Here is a 19,301-nt window from a genome sequence, read left to right as displayed (position 1 = left end):
GTTAAGGAGGTGGAAATAACAGTGAAAATTAGGTCAAGAGATTAAAGACAACTATAAATGTGTGCTAGCTCCCAGATTTCTCACTAGGGAAGATGATGGTATCATTAAGACTGAGGATCTAAGAGCAGGAAGAGATCTAAGGAAGAAAATGGATAGTTCTGTGTTCTCCTTTGGCCAGTAGATAGAAGCAAGGACATAAAATACGACCAGCCTAGAAACAATACATATCATTTAAAATTTAAGAGCATGCTTTGGTTATGCCGATTCAGCTTAAGGAAGTGATCTATCCTTCAGCCAGGCAAGACCATCAGAAAAGAAATGTGGTTCTTATGGTCAGCTCAATGGTCCTTTACACAACCTTGCTCCACTGAAAGTAACCCCGTGCATTTCCTCTCTGTTCCTGGTGCTTCCAATATGAATTCTGTGCATATCTGTGTGAAGCAGCCTTTTAAAGTAAAGACTGTCAACTGTGAGACTGTGGGGACAGTAATAGCAAAATATGAGGGAAAAATGTTTTCACTTTCCATTGGAAAATTGTACTTTCACTTGTAAGATGTGACACATTTAATTTTAATGAATTGGGAATTGAAGTGTATTTTTAATCCATTTCTCAGTATGATAGTATGTTATGAGACAGGCAAGTGACTAAAGGGCAGAAGAAATGAAGAAGGTGATTGTGAAAATTGTTACTCCCATTCTCTAGCCCCCTCCAGCAAAGGAAGTGGTTATATTTAGAAATCCATAAATTCTCAAATATTTTCCATCCCATTTCTTCCAGAAGAACAAAGCTCTGAATAGTTAAGGGTTTGGAATTGATATGCAATTTCTTGATTAGGTTTGGCCAGAAAGTTGTCTCAGAAGCAAAGTAATGGACCAAGTCTAGACTCCACTGTTGGAGACAAGCCAGTGGTCTATAAACAGCAGTGCACGCAGCTGAACACCAGCTCACCAGTTCCCAGAATAGGAGGGGATTCTCCAGTTTGATGCTTTCACTAGGCATGTGATTCTTTCCAAACTTAGATTAGGAACTGGGGAGACTCCAAACCATAAATTTCATGGCCAAAGCAAAGAAACAACAAAAGGGATGAAAGAATTGGCATACTTTCATCCCATATTCATTATTCTATACCTGAGTTGGTTTTTTTTTTTTTTTTGGAATGAGAAATGATTTATTCAATTTTTTTACTTTAAGTTCCAGGATACATGTGCAGGTTTGTTGCACAGGTATACATGTGCCATGGTGGTTTGCTGCCTCTATCAACCCTCACCTAGGTTTTAAGCCCCACATGTATTAGCTATTTTTTCTGATGCTCTCCCTCCCCTCATCACCCCACTGTGGCCCCACCACACACTGACAGGCCCCGGTATGTGTTATTCCCCTCCCTGTGTCCATGTGTTCTCATTGTTTAACTCCCATTTATGAGTGAGAACATGAGGTGTTTGGTTTTCTGTTTGTGTTATACCCGAGTTCTTTAACCCTTTTACTCTCCCTTATCACTTACACTCCTGATAATCCAACTCCTAATCACACCTCGAAACCCAACATAGTAGTTAGAAACCATGTAAACCATTTCCTTTATAAACCTCCTAAATCAGAACTGCATCTCCCCACTAACCACCTCTGGAATTTGTCACTGTATCTGCCTCTGTTATTGCTTTCATCACACAGAATAGAATCTATCATTTATGTGTCTGTCTTCTCTACTAGACTCTGGCTTTCTTGAGGCAGACCATATGTCTTATTCATCATTATCATAGTGCCTGGCCCAGGTCTGGCACTTAATAAATGTCCAGGGAGTGTGTACAGTGAGTTGAATTTAGGCACATTGAGTGCTTACAATTGTCTGGACCCTGTGCTAGAGGACAAGACACCAATGGGCAAAGGAGAAAACTTGGTTATGTTGTGACAGTCAATCTCTAAGCACTCTATATACATTCACTCATTTTACCCTCATGGCAAGCCTACACAAGAGATAATATTAAGATTTCCATTTACAAAGGAGAAAATTGAGGCATAGATTTGGAACTAGGAAGTCTGCATCCAAAGTCCATCCCTTTAACCTCTATGGCTTGCTGTTCTCAGTAAAAACCACTTCATTTGTAAAGTACACTCCTTCAGCAAATGTCCACCCACACATTTTTCTCTTATAGTCAACCTTTTTCTATAGCTGGTGACATGATGTAATATAGTAGTCTTAGTCTTCTTCTGGACTCCTGAACACTCATTTAGTCAAAGGATTATTTTCCTCTGGAGTCCATCTGGTGGCCTGGTCTCCTAACAGGCCTCCAGGGCTGACCCATCCTGTTGGGAAAGCTAGGTGCAGGAAAGCTAGGTACAGGAAAGCGCACAAAACTGTGCTATGCAAAACTGCTCCTGTGATGAAGCCCCTGGAATACATTTGTCTAAATCCCCAACACTCACTTGGCCTCCTCCTGAGAACTGGAAGGTACACACCACTCCGTGGCCAGTGTGTGACTATTTAGCTATATTGATAACATTGCCATAAAGGACAGAAGAAATTGTAATGTGTGACATGAAAAGCCAATGTGCTCTAATTCAAATCTGAATCAAAAAACATCACAGCAAGGAAAACACTCACCTTGGAATATCTATATTAATGAATTTAATCACATTTATCCTGCCCTATCAGATGTATGATTTGATATGCAAATTAAATATTTAGATAACAGTCTGTGAAGATTACTATGTTTGCTTAATAAATTAGTATTTTCTAAAACATTATGAAAAAGGAAGATTATGAAAAGGAATGCTGTTTAATCAACCTATCAGGCATAACCTATCTTTAATAGTCACCAGTTTCCACAAAAAGGCAAGAAAAGCCTGCATGAGTTTCAGTTTTAACATCAAAATTAGATTCCTGAGGATTAATCTATCTTCTCATATTTAATGAATATTGACATGTAGCCACTGTCTGTTTTCAGCTTCAAAGCCAAGGTTGATGCCAAAACAGTAATAAAAACAGCAGAAAACAATGAGCGACAGAAAGGATGAAGGTTGATGTAATCTCTCCCTTTCTGAGCAAGGACTTGTGCTTTTGTAAACTTTTTAATGAATATGAATCCCACCAGTCAGACTGACCTTCTCCAGATGGTTCCTGAAGTAGGGGGAGATGTCTCCGCCGACTCCAGCAGTGGCTCCAGAGAGACACAAACAGGGTCAGCTCAGCCCCAGCCAGGCCTGTGACCATGCTGACAGCTGGATAATCCCCCAAACGACAGTTCTTACAGAATATTTTGGTTGGATACTAGCACCTTCCCCCAGCACTCTGAGAACAATTGGCTCCCTCCTTGCTAATAACCATCACTGTTATTACTCAGCCCTTGCCATTTATCAACTAGATGGCTTCAAGTCCTACAAAATGTGTTTTCCTGTGTCCGATTCCACACCTCTGGGTCATTCTCCTAGCTACGTCTAGAATTAACCTGAAGTGAAAGTCTGGCCATGTAAGTTTCCCATTATACTTCCTTCAGAGGCTCCCCTGTTTCAAGGAGGTTTGCCAAACTTTGGGATTTGACCTCCAAAGCTCCAGAGAATCTCAGAATCTCACCTCTCCAGAGACATTTTTTGTGCTTTCCAAATACTCTTAGCTCCAAGTAATTTGCTTACATTTTTCCACTAGTTTTTGCTCATGGTGTTTTCTTTAACTAAAATGTTCTTTGTCCCTTGTATCCTTCCTCTCAAGATGGTCAAAGCTTATACATATCTTAGCAAACTCAGTTCAAACATTTCCTGGGCTGCATCTTTCAGACTGGATAGGAGACATTCCTGTATCTCTCTCCTTAGTTCCTTATTGCCTTGTGCATACTTTCACTAAAACATTTATGCTACTCTGTTTATTCAGTTAGTCAACTAACATTTACTGAGCAAGTGACAACTAAGGGCTAGACTCTGTACTCAAGGCACTAGTTCTCTCAATGAACAAGAATCCCTGACTCAAGATGCTTCTAGTGAGAGAGACAGGCAAGTACACAACCATTGCAACACCCCTTGATAAGTCCTATGCTGAAAACTTCAGAAAGCTATGGAAGGAATAGGAGGGCCAACTAGCCCAGATTTTGTGAGGAGGGAAGAGGTAAGTTAGGAAAAATTTCTTGGTGCAGGAACTCAAGATGAGAAGAACATATATGAATGGTTTAGATAAAAGGAATGGAAAAGAACTTGAAACAACCAAGAAAAAGACGTAGGGGTGAAAGCAGAAGAAAACCAGGGCTAATGAAACAGTCTTGGGAGGAAAAATGAAGGGCTTCGCTTTGGACTTATTTTGGTTGGGATGTCTGTGATACTTAGGTAATTGGTATTTTAATACAGCCTCTCCACCATTCCTTCTACTCTCTTTTTCTGGAACTTGAGTGCAAACTCAAAGCAGCATTATGCTGAAATCATCAGCATAAATATGGTACTTAAATGCACACCAGCTGATAAAATGAGCTAGGAAAGAAAAAAATGGCGCAGCGTCAGTCATAATGTATGATCTTCTTTGCACATTGATGGATTTATTTTGGAACTTTTTGGTGAAGAATTTCATATATATGTTCATGAATGAGATTAGCTTGCAATTTTCTTATTTGTACTATCCTAGTTTGGTGATCGATTCAAGGTGTACAGTTTTTCTACCAATTCTGGAAATTTTTTCATCTGCTATTACTTTGAATATTGCCTCTCCACCATTCTTTCTAGTCTCTCATTTTGGAACTTCAGTTAGACAGATGCAGAATCTTTAAATATTATCTTCTGTGTCTCTTAACCCCTTTCATATTTTCTATCCCTTTGCCTCTCTAAACTTCATTCAGGCTAATTGCTTCAGATCTATTTTCTGGAAGATTAATTTTCTCTTCATTTGTGTCCAATCTGCTGTTTAGTCTGCACATATGGTTTTTTAATTTCATTTTTATTCTTTACATTTCTAAGTATTCTGTTTGTTTACTTTTTCCCCAATCTTCCTGGTCATACATTTTGACACCTTTTCATCCTTCTCAGCTTTCTTTAAATATATAAAACATATGTTGGTATCAGATTATTACAATATTTGCATTCTTTGTGGGTCTGACTCTATAGCTTGGTGTTTCTATTGACTCTTACTCATGACAGATTTTTTTTCTTGTATATTTGGTGATTTTTTTTTTTTTTTTTTTTTTTGAGGCGGAGTCTCGCTCTGTCGCCCAGGCTGGAGTGCAGTGGCCGGATCTCAGCTCACTGCAAGCTCCGCCTCCCGGGTTCACGCCATTCTCCTGCCTCAAGACTCCCGAGTAGCTGGGACTACAGGTGCCCGCCACCTCGCCCGGCTAGATTTTTGTATTTTTTTTAGTAGAGACGGGGTTTCACCGGGTTAGCCAGGGTGGTCTTGATCTCCTGACCTCGTGATCCGCCCATCTCGGCCTCCCAAAGTGCTGGGATTACAGGCTTGAGCCACCGCGCCCGGCCATATTTGGTGATTTTTAACTAAAAGTTCTAATTCCTTTAAACTTTATTTACAGAAATTTTGGAACCTGAATTGTGTGTTTTTTCATAGAGGTTTGCCTTTGCTTCTGCCAAGCTTATGTGGCCACTGTCAAGCCAGAGGCCCATTATGTCTGATGAGTTTGTGTGCTTTGTATCTTGCTTTTCATTTTAATAACACAGGTGGTATGAATTCTGCCCTCAAAGCTGAAAGGCAGGCACATGAGATAGGAATTCTTAGTGGAGCTTGCTTTCTTTTTCTTTTTACTCCATGCTGAAACAAGGCAGAGACAGGCAATTCTCCTTCTGTAAGGTAGATTATGTTCTAGTTCACCTACCAAACATGTTGTTCTCTGAGGACTGTAGCTTCATGCAAGAGTTTCTAATCCAACTTCCCAGCCTGTTAAGGCTCCAAGCTTTATCACCTGCACACTGTGCATCCTCACAGTGTCTGAAAACCCAGGATCTTGGATACTAGAGCTTGGAGCTTTTATTTAATATGCATGGGGAAGTGTAGTCTGCATGTAGGTGCCTTTGAAGATGTGATGTTTTCCTTGAAGCACATGCCCTCAGGACAATCATCAGCTGTAATGCTTACTTACCCTTGTAGAATACTGTGTTCTTGTCATTTAGACTTTAATTGTTTCCCTTACTTCACTGTGAGCTCAACTATGCTTTACAAATATATATTGAAGTATTTTATCCAGCATTTTTATCTGTTCTATACCTAGAGGGGTTTATCTGCCCATCTAGTATCATATTGCTAGAGATGAAATCCATTTCTTTATAATCTAAGTTTTATAACGCATTTTTGTACCATCCATCAGTCTGCCTTTGCAGTTCATTTGAATTGAGCAGGCCATTTCTCCATTTGCAGAAAGACTGTGAAGTGTCTCAAAGGAGTACAACCTTTTCCCAGAGTACTTAAAAGAGCTGTAGAGAGCTGGTCTCACGCCTCTCGGCCCCTCCCCACCAACTGGGCTGGCACTCTAATGCCAATGTGTCTGAATGACACTGCTGCTCCTCCCCGTCATGCCAACCCCTCCCCTGGCAGAGCTCCACTTGGCTGGGGTATGTGCTTGGTATTCCAAAACAGCAGTAAAGCCAACCAATTGTAGTATTTTCAAAGATTAATTATCACTCTCTTCTAAAAAGTCAATTTTCTTTAAACTAGGGGTGCAAATGAGAAAACAAATGAAAAATGGATTTCCAGAAGAACCCCCTTTTCTGCTATTCAGCAGGAATCACCCCTCCCTGATTAAAATATTGGGATTGCTTCATATCTTGTTAATCTCCAGTGAAAGTCGATATCATTTAAAATTAGCAAAAACCCTGTGATACGGGAGGAAACCTAGAGCAATGCATTTAAAAATGTTAATTTACTAAATAGGTTTTTATCAGGTCAGTTTGGGTTGGCAATAGAGTAGCCAGCATTTATATGAAGTGATTTGAAAAAGGACAGAAGGGTCTGTATTCCCTCTTGCTAATCCTCCCAGTAAGTAACCAGTCATTAGTACATAAAATTCCACCATTATTTTGGATGAAGCCTCTCTCGCTTTCTTTCTCTTTCTCTTTCTCTCTCTCGCTCTCTCTCTAGTTTATCTATCTTTCTCTAACTCCCCTTCTATGGAGAGCAGGTTACACAAAATCAAGGGGAAATGGGTGGTTAACTAAAGGCATATTTTGTTTCAAGTAGTGGGAAATGAAGGAATTCAAAAATCTGCAGAATATGAAATAAAGGAGGCTACCCAACTGTGGGTCTCTGTCCTGGAAGTAAGGAGAAGATAGCAGTTCAGCTCTCATTGTCCAAGAGGAATAATAAACTTGGACTTGAACAAGGCGTGTGCCCACATCAACAAGGATCTGATCTATGAGGTGAGGCACAACAATGGGAATCTTCCTGTGGTAGGTCATGCGGAGTCAGAAAAAAGCAGTAGTTGTCCACACAGCTTGGAAGAGAATGCCAGCCTACTGCATATAGCACATGTCACCAGAGGACAAGGACGAAGCGGAATGTCAGGGTCCCTGCAAGTCTAGGGTCCAGACCAATACAGCTTCTTTTCCTGTCTTGGTTGAGGAACAGCCACAAATTACTAGGGATACTCCTCTAGATACCACACCTTCCTGACTTCAGCTGAGAAAACTGGAAATGGCAGAACCAGACCAAGAGTTTACAAGGCACAGAGACTTGGGAATTAGCAGAAAGGAGAGTACCAAGAGGGAAGAGGCAGACACAGAAAGGTAGCACCCAACACATGCCACCTACTTTTTCATTTTCCCACTGACCTCTCCCACCTTCATACTTTACTTGCCTTCTAATTTCCTATTCAGTCAGAGTTTATTGGTCATGGGCCATAAGAGCTGTTTGCTGCCCATTTATTGTTGGTATAGTGTAGACGTTGGACCCCAATTCGCCTCCTTTTATGTGAGGCTGATAGTGCTATCAGAAATCTAGCAAATAATAAGGTCCAGTGGTCTTTTGTGACTATCTCACACAGCCCAAGGGGCTGGAACAAGGCACCATGCAGGCAGGGATAGCTCAGAGTGAGACCACCTTTAAACCTCTGCCCAGTGGTGCATTCCCCAAAATTTCAGATCAACCCACACCGGTGCTTTTCTTTGCCAGCTTAGCAATTCCTTCTGAAGTTTTATTCAGTGGGTCTGTGCTCCCTCTTTAACAAAGTTTACATTTCTTTCTTACAAGGAATTACAAAAAGGCAATAAGGAATCAGAAAAAGGTATGATTTTTATTTAATTTTTAAAAATAGATATCATGATTTATCTCCAGCTTGAGAACAATTTAGAAACTGTTCATCTTCAGGAAAACTCCCTTGGATAAAGCACTTGCTTCAGTCATTCACTTGATATTAATAAGAAGTTTTGTGAATAAGCCCAGGTTGCACCAGCATTGAGAATACAGATGTTCTCTTTTGGGTTTCATATATCCCTTCTTGAGCACTACCGTATGTGAGGCACTAGGTTACATGCATTATTTTTATTATCTAATTGAAACCTCAGCAATAACTTAATGCAGTGAGGATGGTATTAACTCTCAATTAATATATGCGGAGTCTGGAATCCAGAGAGGTTATATTGCTTGCCTAAGGTCAACTAGATCAGCTCCAGGATTCATGGTGGGTAAGAAAGAGCTCTGTCCAGATCCTGGCAATCTACTGCAGGAAAACACACCCCTATACAAATATGTATAATAAAGGGCCATAGGTCTCTTAACAAAACTACTTGCACCAAGTAGAGCAGGGCACAGAGGTGTAAGTCATCAATTCTAAGGGACTGGAGTCCAGAGGTATCAGAGAGTTGACTTGAATGGAGTGGTAAGTTGGTGTTTACATCACTGGGTGGCAAATGTGTGAGTGTCAGTGGTTGTTGCCTGCAGGGAGCGGGATGTGGTTTAAGAGTCATGTTGAGGGAAGAGGTAAGAGAGAAGGGGAAATTTATTCAACCCTTTAACCTTGTATTCTAACATGATTCTACATAAGAGGACAAAGTTTTGCAATTCATATCATGTGACAATGTTCTCTAATATTTTCTTTTATATATGTCTTGTATTTATAACCAGATGACTACTAGAACTGCTGATTGATAGTAGTTCCTAGCATAGTTCTGGGTTTGCAGAAGACACTACAAAATAGTTGTTAGCTTCTTGTTGAAGAGCTGGAAACCCAGGGTGCTAGTGATGAATTAATTAGGAAAAAACTTCCAGAAAAGCAACAAGTCTCCTGTGTTCAGAAGGACAATCCCATTTCTGACACTTTGATCTTCCCAAAGACATCCAAAGAGCCTCCATCATTTTCATTATTGAGAGGAAGAGAAAAGAAAACAAAAATCCTTCTTTATAACACCTCAACATTGAGTAATCCTGCCTTCTTTTCCCTTTGTTCCAACCATACCAGGATTTGTGTGTCACTCCTCAGTTCAAGAAGTCACTGATGATAAAAGGACAATAGTGTATCCCATTTAGGACTCAGCAGACCAGCAGACAAAGAAACAAAGAATCAAGGTCACAACAGGTGCTGCGTAACATTAACCAGAGAAACCAGAGCATCACTAGGCTCCTATCAGCTGGAGCTGTGGTAGTAGCAGCTTGTCTTTTTTTTCTTCATTATTCTTTTTTTTTTTTAATGAACTGTTTCTCTACCCTCCCTCCTGCCTCCTTCCTTTCGCTCCTGTTCTATGAACCTTGTCAAGAACAAATAGAGAGTGATAGTAAAAGCAGCAGGAGGCCATTCTAAAAATAAAGACAAATACCAAGGGTTGTTAGGAAGTAGCCTGTGTTTGTCACGGTCCATTAATATGTGTTGTTATTTCTCCCCATCTTTTTATTTTATTTAGGAATAAAAAAATTGCCAGATATAGCTTCTAAGAGTTTTACCCAGATGGAACTCTGTGTCCAATTTGGGGATTTGGAGAGTGTAGAAAAAGACTGGGAAAAACCCACAGTGGGGAGGGAAGGACTGCCTTCCACAGAAGGGAGTGGGTTAAGAGGGCTGCCAAGTAGGGGAGTTTAAAAAAAGGATTTAGCAGCAAGCATGCTGGACAAGAGGAAAATAGAAATCAGGGAGCTCTGAGGATAGGGTGAAGAGCTGGGAGATGTGAGTTGCTAAACTGGATAACAGAAGTAAGTCTACATGAAAGCAGAGATGAAGAGCTAAAGAAACCTGGCATTAGATTGGTACAAAAGTAATTGCAGATTTTGTCATGACTTTCAATGGCAAAAACCACAATTACTTTTGCACCAACCTCATAGGAGAGAACTCAGGGAGAGGTTGTGAGCTCTGGGAAGCAGGTGAAATGCTCCCCTTTTGTGGACCTTAACCAAGGAGCAGACCTTGCAAAGTTGTAGCAGGTGAAATAGCCCATGTTTATAAAACTCGTCTTTTGACACCAGAGTCACCAGGATAGACCCTCAGCTTTACTGAAATACTAGGTTTTTCTACTGAAAGGTCTTGACTTTGGCTTGAAAGATCAAGCTTACAATCTGGCATAAGAGAGTAATATGAAGTAGAACTACTTACCATGTTGTGAAGAACCCAACATGCACAGGTTGGAGAAGACCTACTGATGGGCTGGCTTTGGGTTAGGTTGCCATCCTCTAAAACAGATCCTGATCTGGGCAACTAAGACTTCATGCCTCTCCCCTTCTGAAATGAGTGACTTGGTCTTCTCAGGTTAATGATCTTCCATGGTGCATACTGGCACTTTTTGATTGGGAAAGTACCAGATGGAAAGTGGACGGTCTCCTTCTGAGACTGTGTTGTGTACTGAGAAGTCCTGACCTAAACCAGTTTAACAGCCTCCTTTCAAAGACTCAGACCATATTATACTTAGATATCACACTTCAACATATGGATAAAACAGCCAACATTTTAAATTATGAGACTAGACTTTTAGAATGAGAAATAATGTTGTCCGGTATTTCCCTGACTGACTTCCATAAGCATTCATGTAAGTGTGGCTAACTCTTTATTCTATACATCTTTTATGGAGAGTCACAGTGCATATTAGCACATTAAAGGCTCTAAGAAGTTCTGCTAAAATGAAAGCTGTTGAAGTCTGTTTAGTCTAAGTATTCTCCAAATAGAATTGTCCACCATTTTTATTGGTATAAATGTTTGGGAAACATGAGTAAAGCAGAAAGCCCCCTCCCTTCCTCCCTTCCTTGCATAGTTCTGGGTTTGTAGAAGACACTACAAAATAGTTGTTGGCTTCCTGACATTTTAGACCAGATAATCCATCCCTCCCTCCCTTCTACACTCTCTCCCTCCCTTCTTCACTCCCTCCCTACATCCCTCCCTTCCTCCCTTCCTTCCTTCCTGGAGCTATCTCCTGACTGCTGATCCTGAGTTCTTTCAATCTTATCCTAATGATGTTAAATAGTGACTTATACAACAGATAAGAGGTGACATTAAGCTGATTCAGGGCCTTCTCATCACCGAAGGCCATGGCCTAGGGGACCTGCCAGGCTATGAAGCTGACTCTAGCAGAGGAGTTCTCTAGGCAGAATGATGGCAGCTTAGAGGCTTGGGAGTATTGCCTGAGATGGAGGGCTAGAAGAAACAACATAGCCTCAGACATACCTTCATAAATTGTCCCTAAAGACCCAAGAAGGTGGACAGGGGACAGTAGTGATGAATCCAGGTAGCAGGCAATACTCAGCAGACTGGCTGGCAGGTGATTGTCAGCCAACCTGTCTACTCACAGAGGTGTCTGCCACTAAGCTGGGGTGGCAGGTGAGGCACCTAGATAGGAGGGCTGAAATGTGTAGAGCAGGCTCCACCAGAAGGGAGTTTGGGTCAGGCTTATCCTAGAGAAACATGGAGAATTAGGCAGAATAACTGATCAGAACTCAGAGATTCAGATCATGAAAAAGACCAAGGATAAAGCCCAGGCCTAGCCCATCAGATGATGGGAAAAATGTCATTCCTAGGAGCACTGAGTCCCAGGACCAACTGGCAAGAAGGAGACTTAGTTACAATAGTCAAAGAGCCCCTGAGTCCTGAGGCTGGAAAGGAGAATATTCTGATCATGGGCATGAGTCTGCTCTGCTATTTACCGTCTCAAGGAACATGAGGCAGAGCCAGGAGAGAGCACCTCATAGCCCCACAGGCATTGCAGATGAACAAATCAGTGCTCCCAGTGGGCCCACCTTAATCCACTTCCAGTAGATTTTGGAGCTTCTATAGTCAAAGGACAAAGTGATTGCCACGTCTAAGTACTCTCCATTCCTTCTCATTCATTCATTCATCCAATAAATAAGTATTGATCGTGATAACATGTGCTATGCACTGTGCTTGGGGATAAAATGGTTTTATGGTCTAGTGGAATAAACAGACACTGATTGAATGGCTTACACAATCACACAAAAACTGCGGTGGTGTCATGTACTATGAAAGGGAGGTATTCAGTATTTTGAGTGTATAAGAAGGATTTGACGTAGTCAGGTAAGGGGAGATGGTGCTCAGCTTGCAGCTGGGAGAATGTAGCATGCATAAGGGTGTAACACCTGGGAGGTGGAACTAGAGGACTGAGAAAGAGAGAGAACGTGGTGCAAGAGAGGTCTGGAAAGATCAGCGGAGATCAGACTGCACAGAAACTTGAGTTCTCATTGAGAAATTTTATCATCATACTATAAGCAATAGGAAGCCAGTGAGTGTTTTCAGCAAAGAGGTAGCATGTCTACATTTATGTGTGTGCATGTGTTGACTTTTTGTTATAGAAATTTTTTATAGCTAACTTTTCCTTTTTATTCGTAAATAAATTAAACTTTCAACATGAGCATTACATTTGAATGGAGCATTTCAATTATCCAGTCTTAATTTTAATCGGACAGTTGAAAATTTTAAACATACAAAGGAGAAAGAATAGTGATGTGAACCCCCTTTGTACTCATCACCCAGCTTCAATGGTAATCAGTATTTGCCCATCTTGTTTGATCTTTCTTCTGTCCATTATCTGGAATATGTTAAAGTCAATCCAAAACATCACAATATTTCATCTAGAAATGTTTCAGTATGCATACTCAACTGATAAAGACATTTTCTTTCAGATTTGTATTTTGAGATAATCACCCTGGCTACACTCTTTAAATGGTTTGGCTCTGTGTCCCCACTCAAATCTCATCTTGAATTGTATTCCCATAATTCACACATGTTGTGGGAGATAACCGAATCATGGGGGTGGTTCCCCCACACTGTTCTCGTGGCAGTGAATAAGTCTCTAGAGATCTGATGGTTTGATAAGAGGAAACCTGTTTCACGTGGCTCTTATTCTCTCTCTTGCTGCTGCCATGTGAGACGTACCTTTCACCTTCTGCCACAATTGTGAGGCCTCCCCAGCCACATGGAACTGTAAGTCCAAAAAACCTCTTTATTTTGTAAATTGTCCAGTCTTAGGTATGTCTTTACCAGCAACATGAAAACAAACTAATACAACTCCGAAGAAAGGATGGGACAGGATCCAAAGTAGATGTGGGTAAATTTGTTCATTTAGGCTAGAGGAGAGGTTAACTTGGACATTGATAGTGATACCAGTGATGGAGATAACTGGGTGAGTACCAGAAACATTTATAAGGAAAACCCAACAGGACTTGGTGATAGATTAGATCTGAGAGTTGGGGTATGGGAGGTGTCTAGGTTGACAGCACGTTTCTAGATAGATAAATGATGATGTCACTCAATGAGAAAAAAAGTCCTGGTAGGGATCACTCCTGGGGAGGAAGATTATGAATTAGATTTTGGACATGCCAGGTATGAGCGACCTCAGCAACATCCACAATGTGCTGTCTAATAAGCTGCAAGTAGAGGATAAGTCTTGGCTAAAGATGCACATATATGACACGTATGAGTTACCATCAAGAAAATGTTAATTGAGTAAAATGTTTTTTTTTTTTTTACTCTGAAACCAGAGGAAACGAAACAAAAAAACAAAATAAACAAACAAACAAAAACAGAGAAAATCCAGGACTAAGGAATTCTACATTTAATGGCAAGGTAGAGAAGAATATTCTTGGGAAAAGAATTAAAAAAGAGTAACTTCAGAGGTAGGAGAAAAATTCAGAAACTCAAAAACTACAGGGAAAAAGTGCTAAGAAGCCTTCCCACCTCCTGAGGGACTGCTCAGCTGAGCATAGGGGGCATTTGACAGCTATTGACCCTATTGTTTAACCCCAGGAATGAACTACACTGGTACTTTGATGGTGCATGGCTGTCCCCAACTCCATGCAGTCACTGTCACACACACATTACGCTCATAGTCCCATAATCATTCCTGAATCCTCAGTACCTAATGCAGTGCTTGGCACACAGGCGCTTCTTGTTGAATGTATGCTGAACTATACTATAAACACACAGAGAATGGAAACAGCTCCACCTTCAAAAGAAGAGAATTCTCGACCTCATTCAGGGACATCACAATGGCCTCTGCTGGGTAAATCCTCAGGCTTCTGAGCCACCTGTGGGATCCTGTACCACCCCATGTGCCTTGAGCACAGGGCAAGCAGAGAAAAATTAAATACAACTGACATTTGGATTATTTGCACCACTGTCCCCTCCATTAGCACAGAGAGAAAGTTAACTGAATTCCTGTTATTAAAATTTTCTTTGCCAGAAGTATTGTTAATGGCATTTTAAATCAGTATTAGCTTGCAGGTTGCAGCAGTGGTGTTCATCAGCTTCCTTCACTGGCTCAGGCCTATGTGACTGACTCCTGTCATTATTGTCAGATGACAGGAAATACACAAATGAATCTGAAAGGATGGGAGTAACTCTTCGGCAAAAAATTCATAGCAGTGCCATAATTCATTGTGGTGACACCAGCAACAGAGCAAAGCAAATCAGGCTTGCTGAGCTCCCGATAAGCAGAGAAAAACAAAAGTGCCTTATTGAGACGCAAAAGTCCTGGAATATTATGGCCAGGTGTGGTGGCTCACGTCTGTAATCCCAGCACTTCGGGCGGGTGGATCACCTGAGGTATGGAGTTTGAGATCAGCCTGACCAACATGGTGAAACCCCCTCTCTACTAAAAATCCAAAAATTAGCTGGGCCTGGTAGTGCATGCCTGTAATCCCAGCTGCTAGGGAGGCTGAGGCAGAAGAATTGCTTGAACCCCAGAGGCGGAGGTTGCAGCGAGCCGAGGTTGCACCACTGCACTCCAGCCTGGGTGACAGAGTGAGATTCCCTCTCAGAAAAAAAAAAAAAAAAGTTATGGAGTATTATAATGGATGAAATACAGACAGAATAAATAAGAAAATTAGATTAAGGAAGAAGCTGACCTGTCCATTCAATCTACCCTTGGGGCTTTACAGGTATTTACTAGGTATTTCAGAATGCTCAATTCTAGTTTGCATGCCCAGACAGAGGGGAGGGGCAGATATGTTGGCACCAAAATAGCGGTAAATGAAGAATCACTTTTGTTTGGCTTTGGGAAAGATCTGGACCCACAAATTTGCATTGGCATCTAGGAGTTCACAAATAATTACGGAGCCTAATTAAGAAGCTGGAACATTGGCAGCTTCCTGTTCCGCACCTCTCCACTGCATGGCATGCTAAGGACAGGGCCTTCTTTCTCAGGCCAATGAAAAGCACTCACCTGGCCAGGCGCGGTGGCGCACGCCTGTAATCCCAGCACTTTGGGAAGCCGAGGCGGGTGGATCACCTTAGGTCAGGAGTTCACGACCAGCCTGACTAACATGGTGAAACCCCGTCTCTACTAAAAATACGAAAAATTAGCCGGGTGTGGTGGCAGGTGCCTCTAGTCCCAGCTACTCGGGAGGCTGAGGCGTGAACCTGGGAGGCGGAGCTTGCAGTGAGCCAAGATCGCGACACAGCACTCCAGCCTGGGCACAGAGCAAAACTCCGTCTCAAAAAAAAAAAAAAAAAAAAAAAAAAAAAAAAAAAAAAAATTACCCGGGCGTGGTGGCGCATGCCTGTAATCTGAGCTACTTGGGAAGCTGAGACAGGAGAATCGCTTGTACCTGGGAGGCGGAGGTTGCAGTGAACCCAAATAGCCTATTGCACTCCAGCCTGGGCAACAAGAGCGAAACTCAGTCTCAAATAAAATAAAAAAAAAAAAAATACAAAAATCTAGCCGGGCGAGGTGGCGGGCGCCTGTGGTCCCAGCTACTCGGGAGGCTGAGGCAGGAGAATGGTGTAAACCCGGGAGGCGGAGCTTGCAGTGAGCCGAGATCCGGCCACTGCACTCCAGCCTGGGCGGCAGAGCAAGACTCCGTCTTAAAAAAAAAAGAAAAAGAAAAGAAAAAAAGAAAAAGAAAAACACTCACCTTTGCTTAGGAATGCTTCTCACCTGGTGACTTCTACTCAACTCATCCCTTCCCTTCCCCTTCCCTGGAACAGGATAGGTGTGCTATGATGTTAGCATTTAACATTTTTATTATTATTATTATTTTTAATATCTGGTTGAGTCTGGTAGCAAACTCAGCAACGAAATAAACAAGATCCCTCATTCAAACCTCTGTTTTAGGACGAAGCGCATTCCACTATGCTGTCTTCTCTACAGCAATCACCATACTGTATATAAGGGGTTGTTGGCCTGAATATCTTTTTAAGTGAGAGAAGATGCCATGTATGTTTAACTCTAAATTCCTAGATCTCAATATAGCTCCTGGCTCAGAGTTGGAGCTCAATAAACGTTTTTGAATAAATGACACAGACAAAAATCCTCACTTCAGTGATTTTATTTTTCACTTAATTTGGGACATCTTCATAAGTTGTATCTGTAAGAGTCCATAAAAGTTCTCTTTCTAGCCTCTCAATTCACAGAGGAGAAAATGGAAGGCTACAGGGATTACTGTGTAAACTGAATTTGGTGGTTTTTTAGTATGTTAGTGGCGGCTGTTTTACTGGTGCATCACATCAAACTTATTTTTATTTTTATTTCAATAATTTCGGGGTAATAGGTAGTGTTTTGTTGCATGGAAAAGTTATTCAGTGGTGATTTCCAAGATTTTGGTGCACCCATCACCTGAACAATGTACAATGTACACAATGTACCCAGTGTGTAGTCTTTTATCAACATATGTTGTTGTTTCTCGTTTGCCACCAGTAGTTCCTAACAGGTAATGCCCACAGGACAGCAAAACAAAGAGAGTATTTACAGTTCTGCCAGGAAAGACCCTCAGAACTCCAGGCCATGAGACTTTTCTATCAGAGATACTTGAAGGTCTCAACAGATCATGAAAGGTTAAATGATCTGTCAACACCGCTAGTTAGTAGCAGAGACAGCTCCTAGTTAGTAGCAGAGATAAGAACACCCAAGCCAGATTCCTACTTTCATATCACCTTCCTCTCAAACTGGAGGAATTTATATTCTGATTTCACGTCTTCCCATTTTCAAAGCCTCTCTGGAGCCTATGACCCAGGAATCTGGAAGGAAACTTGCACTGACTCATTCACCTACAAGAATCTCTCTTTTAGTCCTGTAATAAAAGTTTCTGCTTGAGGCAGCTGCCATTTATAGCACAACTGCTTGTGTGCACCTCAGACCTCATCACCTCGTATTCCCCCAGGATGTCTACATTGAGATTTTCTGCCTTTCTGTCTGGCTGATGTGCTTGAATTCTTGAATCTCACTCCTGTTGTCCTCTACTTTTTGCCAATTGCTATAATTATGTTATTTCAAGCACAGCTAGTTTGCTTCCCAGCACACCATGGAGGGGTCATCTCAGTGACACACTGACGCCCAGCAACTAAGAATTTTTAGACTTTGGTTCCAAATGCTAGTAATGATATCTCTCAAGTCTGCTCACAGAGTAGTCCAGTTCTAGTTTTCATCCAATAACTGGAAATTCCACCAGCATTTGCTCTACCTTCTAATTGAAATCTTAAAGTATGAAACAGCCAGGGGAATGATTTGGGCCTACCTGGAATAATGTGAGATGGGGTTGACCAATAGTCTCTGCTCAGAAACCACCCCGCCCCTCTTTACTGAGGGGATTGTTTCTTTCTTCACTGTGCTTAGCACCTCCTGTCATAAGAGACAACTTATTCTGAGCAGACATCTTCCTCTTCTTGGAGGTGTCAGGGACTGTCAGATTGAGTAAAGATTTGGGGGCTTAGGAATTCAGCTAGGATCTGTCTGAAGGTGATTCTTATACTGGAGTTACATGAATCACTGCTCCAGAGACAGCCAAGTCCCAAAGCAAACTCAGGATAAAGAGTGTCTATAAATTCAAAACACCCAAGGGATGGGCAGAACTCTGCAGACCTGACTCTACTAACATTGCAGTATGATGCAGTGAGCCTGGCTTTTAATTATTCCAATAAAAGATTGATTCTTTGTTTGCAGTACATTCTGCTACTGTGTAAAAATAGCTCTTTAGTCAAAAACTCCTAACATGGTTTATGTAGCTGGACTTGATTTCAGGGACTCCTTGGTGGGTTAGTGACAGAGGCTGTAATACTAGATTAATGAGGCCAGGTCAGGTGATCAATTCCCTTGTCCTATTCCATGTTCAAAGATGATGCCTTTTAACTTTCCTGCAAGTACATGCCAAGGCCACAAGGGAGGATGGATACAGGAAGGAAAAAGAAGGGGATTTGAAGCAGTAAGCTTATCAGAGATAACAGGATAAACAACTCAAAGCATATGCAGAAGTCTCCTCTGACATTGCTGTAAAGAAGCTTACTTCAAAAGGATGTTACTTCTTTACACCTTGTCTCTCTCTTTTCCCATATATTTAAGAAATTCATGTACACAATCCACCAGAAGCTTATATGGAAAACTTTAAAAGTGAGAACACACTCATTCATTCATTCAACAAATATTTATTGATCATCTGCTATGTTCCAAGCACTACCCTAGGCTCTGGAAATACAGAGATGAACATGAAATTCAGAGATGTCCTCATGAAGCTTTCATTCTACTGGGAAGATATGTGTAAACACATCCATAAATAACTTCACATAGTGAAAAGTATAAACAATAAAATAAGACTATGGGATAGAGAGTAACTGGTGTCAGTTAAGGAAAGTGTCTCAACTTTAGCTTTGGAGGTGAGGGCAGAGCTCTGAGGAGGGAATGTTAGCTGGACCTAGACCATGAGAAGCAAGTATCCCCCAAAGATCAGGGAACATAATTCAAAGTAGGGACAAAGACCTGAAACAGGGTCAAGTTTGTGTGTTCAGGAGACATAAAGCCAGCATGGCTGGAGCCTAGTGGAAGAAGAGGAACATGGTGGGACATAAGGTAGGAGAAGAAGGCTGAGGCTAAATCAGGTAGGACCTTAATACCGTGGCAAGGAGTCTGCCTTCTATTCCAATTGCAAGGTGAAACCACTGGAGAGTGGTGGTAGCCAGTGATGACTGCCAAT

The sequence above is a fragment of the Chlorocebus sabaeus genome, chromosome 10 (genome assembly GCF_047675955.1).
Source record: "Chlorocebus sabaeus isolate Y175 chromosome 10, mChlSab1.0.hap1, whole genome shotgun sequence".
Classification (NCBI taxonomy): Eukaryota; Metazoa; Chordata; class Mammalia; order Primates; family Cercopithecidae; genus Chlorocebus; species Chlorocebus sabaeus.
Note: the sequence above shows the minus strand (reverse complement) of the source record.